This window comes from Aegilops tauschii, chromosome 2 (assembly GCF_002575655.3).
Source record: "Aegilops tauschii subsp. strangulata cultivar AL8/78 chromosome 2, Aet v6.0, whole genome shotgun sequence".
Classification (NCBI taxonomy): Eukaryota; Viridiplantae; Streptophyta; class Magnoliopsida; order Poales; family Poaceae; genus Aegilops; species Aegilops tauschii.
In genome coordinates, this window is record NC_053036.3 from 162,977,080 (window position 1) to 162,981,732 (window position 4,653).

Sequence of the window (4,653 nt, forward strand, 5' to 3'; positions counted from 1 at the left end):
GCTTTGGATAGCTCTTTGTGTGGTGACTGCCACCATACTTTTCTTCAGTGTCAAGCACTTTGTTCCATCTACTGTTGAGCGTATTCTGCGCGGCCTTAAGCCTTTGCTTCTGCTTCTGCTTCTTCAGACTCCTCGCGGTGCGAATAAGCCTTCTACGAAGGTTCTCTTGTTCCAAGTGCCTTTCCGGGATGATGTGTGCATCCTCGTCCGGACTGTTTTCCTCTCCGGAGAGAGGTTGATGAGTTTTATCCTCTGCGTCGCTGTGTTCGGACTGCGGCTCCGTACTATGTTCGCCGTCCGCTGGTTCATCCTGTTCTGTCGCTGGGTCAATATGGTCGTCGTTTCCTCTAGAGTCGACCGGGGTGTTATTTTTCCTTGTGTTGTTATCGCTGTTCTTCCCGAGGCGGGATTTGGAGCGGCGCCTACGTTGTCGCTTTGGTTGCTTCTCGAGGGAGCTATCCTTTGCTGCATCCTTCCGTTATCCACCATATATATATATATCGTGTGATGAAGTGGCTCTCCAGCGCCCTATGGGCGGTGGTTCCTGTTCCTCTCCTGCATCGTCATCCATACCGTCGATGTCTTCGGAGTCGAAATCGAGCATGTCGGTTAAATCGTCGACAATGGCTATTAAGTGGGTGGTGGGTGGGGAGCGAATTTCTTCGTCGTCCGCACCCCATTCTAGCCGGACATAGTTCGGCCAAGGGTCTCCTGACAGGGAGAGAGACCTCAATGAGTTTAGCACGTCGCCAAAGGGCGAGTGCTGAAAGATATCCGCGGAGGTAAACTCCATGATCGGTGCCCAATCGGATTCGATAGGCACGGACGCAGGCGGCTTGGAGCCCATGGCCGGGGACGAATCCAATGGTTCGGCAACACGGGTCTCATAAGAGGTGAAGTCAGTATTCAGCTCTATCGCCACTGAGTGTGCGGCCTCCGTGGCGGGGTCCATCCACCCGTCCTCAGATGGCGCAATTTGTTCCGGATTGAGGGCCGGAGTAGTTGCAGGTGTGATCTCCCGAACACCGTCCGACGGCAGAGCTAAGTCATGCTCGTCGTGATTGTGCGGCGCACCTGACATGGGGCTCGAATCTGTCGAAGACCAAGTCTCCATGGATGTCGGCAGTATAGTTCAAGTTTCCAAACCTGACCTGATGGCCAGGGGCGTAGCTCTCGATCTGCTCCAGATGGCCAAGCGAGTTGGCCCGCAGTACGAAGCCGCCGAATACGAAGATCTGTCCGGGGAGGAAAACCTCACCCTGGATCGTATCGTTGCTGATGATCGAAGGAGCCATCAAGCCTTATGGTGACGGCACAGTGGAACTCTCAATGAAAGCACCAATGTCGGTGTCAAAACCGGCGGATCTCGGGTAGGGGGTCCCGAACTGTGTGTCTAAGGCGGATGGTAACAGGAGGGAGGGGACACGATGTTTACCCAGGTTCGGACCCTCTCGATGGAGGTAATACCCTACTTCCTGCTGGATTGATCTTGATGATATGAGTATTACAAGAGTTGATCTACCACGAGATCGTAGAGGCTAAACCCTAGAAGCTACCCTATGGTATGATTGTTGTTGTCCTATGGACTAAACCCTCCGGTTTATATAGACACCGGAGGGGGCTAGGGTTACACAGAGTCGGTTACAAGGGAGGAGATCTACATATCCGTATCGCCAAGCTTGCCTTCCACGCCAAGGAGAGTCCCAGCCGGACGCGGGACGAACTCTTCAATCTTGTATCTTCATAGTCCAATAGTCCGGCCAAAGGATATAGTCCGGCTGTCCGAGGACCCCCTAATCCAGGACTCCCTCACGTGTCCGCCAGCAAGAGGCAGATCGGTACGTCAAGCGCTGCGAGACGGAGGAGGCGGAGTACTGCCTCCGCACTGGGAAGACGCCGCGCACCAGGGAGCTGCTGGCAAGGGACTGCCGGAATACTAGCCCCAGGAGGGATTATTAGTTTTAGCATTGTTCGTTTTCAATTTTATGCATTGTACCTAGTAGTTAAGTATCATCACGTATATGTGATGATATTATATATATATATATTCTGTGATGAACTAATGAACAATTAATATATATATATTATGAATTCCATTTTCTATCAGTTTTTGTATATTAATTTGAATCTAGCTGTTATCATCCACATATACAGAATGGAAAGCGTATACACACACATTGAAACAGAACATATAAGAATGGAAAATAAAGTACACACATTGAAACAGAGCAATAAACAGAGCAATACTATGATTGCTGTGAATACATAGCGATCCACGTTGAAACGACTTTTCAAAATAAAACGCGTCCATGAGACCATGACCAGCAGCCCTTGCCTACGGTAGCTCTTGGCTCTGCCTGAACTCGTGCAGGCGTTCGTCCAAGCGGTCAACACGCTCGCGGTACATTTGGAGCGCGATCTCGAGCTCCAAGTTGGCTATTTCATCGGAGATCACCAGCTCGAGGATGCGACGGCCATGTTCAGCTACTGCGCCCAGGTGGACACCTCGGACAAGGAGGCGGTCGAGCCTACGGACCAGCGCGTTGCCATCCAGCAGGCCGCGGACAAGACGAACGGCTCCACCCATGCGAACGGCGCGGCGGGCGTCCGGTGCAAGTACGGCGCGGCCGGCCTCTAGTGCAAGTACGGCGCTGAGGGCCTCTGCCCACTCCTGACGAGGAATGGGGGTACTGGCAGGACCTGTACCCAGCTGCGACGCCGTGCCGACAGCATGCAAGCACCGATGGATCCGCTCTTGCTGTGCGGCGCGCCGCGCCTCTCGCTCTACGGCGCTCCAACGGTCTCACCGTGCGGCGAGCAGCAGCCTATCAGCACGGATGCGCCTAGCTTGCTCTGCGGCACGCCATCGATCATGTTGTGCGGCAAGCTGCAGCCTGTCGGCGCTGACATGCCTATCTTGATCCGTGACGCTCATGCACCATGCGCCAAAGGTCTGCTCAACCCTGGCGATGACCCGCATCACGGCGTCGTCCATCGCGTTTCCGGGGAGCGCCTCGGCCTCGATGGGCCGTGACGCCTGCTTGTTTTCCTCGTCGATGAGGTTGATGGCAGAGGCGGTGCTTTGGTGGGTTGGCATGCTTGGAAAAGGTGGGTGTGCTACACGATGCGCTTGTCGCCTCCATGCGTCGCGTGCCGCCCATGCGCAATATCGTTGGGTGGTGGGAAACATGTGAGGAAATGGTAGGAAACGGTGGCATGTTCATAAAACGCCATCAATTAATGGATTTTTTTATATTCTCAATTAATGGAAACTTAGCATAGAAGGAACATCGAGCTAGCACAAGAAGTAGATGATGATCAGATGAACACAGACCACACTAGGGAACCCGTCGGTGATGAATTCATCAATCGCAAATGGTTGAATACTAGCAAGCGTTTGCCCACAACACACACGGCCTATTCCATCACAAACAGGTCGGATGGATCAACTGTATGCCATGTATCGCACATTGTCAAAAAGAAATGCGGTACACCTTCTTTAACATGTGTTAAAAAAAACAAGGACCTCGAGGTTAAATTAACTCATGGGATCGGTCATATCAGTCATTTAATTTGACAGATATGACCCATCCTATCGGTTAATTTAACATCAACACAACTTCCCATCCATTCACCCATCTGATGGCTGCTCCAGCCTGAGCACACTTAACTTGAGAGTTTTCTTACATGAGCTACTAGTGGAACAGCTAGTCCTTCATAATAGGATGCCTCTTCGCATCCTTATGGCGTATCCGAATGACCGCCCGTCCCCCAATGGCCAATAGATGTTGTGTAGACAAAGCATATCACATACGTCTTATTAGAAGCAATCGTCTGTGTTATTATCGGTCTTCGAACACATTTCTGATTACAGGCCTGTTTGCCGCGTATCACACACATCTTGTTATATTGAACCGTTTCTGTTCTCTTATCTTAACGCAAATAGTTCATCCGAGTGAACCGCATGTCGTATATCGCACACTCCTTTATTTGGCTGCCCGTTTCTTTTGTGTTGCCTAATCACAAATAGTTCATCCGAGTGAAGCGTATGCTGTATATCGCACACACCTTCATCTGGCTGCCCGTTTCTTTTGTTCCTCCTCATCGCAAACAGTTAATTGAGCTGAACCGTATGCCCTGCATCACACATGCAACTAAAATCTGAACCGTGTTTGATGCATCCTCCATCGCAAATGTTTTGCACCTTTTTTGACGGTTATTCTACACCACCGTTTGCGATTATGGCATCGCACATAGTTTCATCGAAGGGTCTTTGATCGTACTGTCACGTTAGCAGCAACCTGCAGTAATGAACCCCAATATTTAGAGGTGGTAAAGGTGAAGAGACAAGTGTGAATCATTTTGGCTGCCGATGGTGTTGAAGAAGCGGAATGCACATAATGTGCCCTCCTGCATGCCATAGGCACGAACAACTTTTGTCCAACCCCTTGTGACGATCGCCCGCCCATCCTTCACCGCCTTCAGGAAGACTTCTAGAGCATTATCATGGTATCATGAATTATATACTTTAACCTTAGTTGCCTCCACTCCGGTCATGTAGTTTGCAAGGTAATCATCAGTAAATAGCTTCGGAAAGCACCGAAAAGAGAAATTTTTTAGATACTTAGGTCTAATAGAGTAACTTGTTGTGGG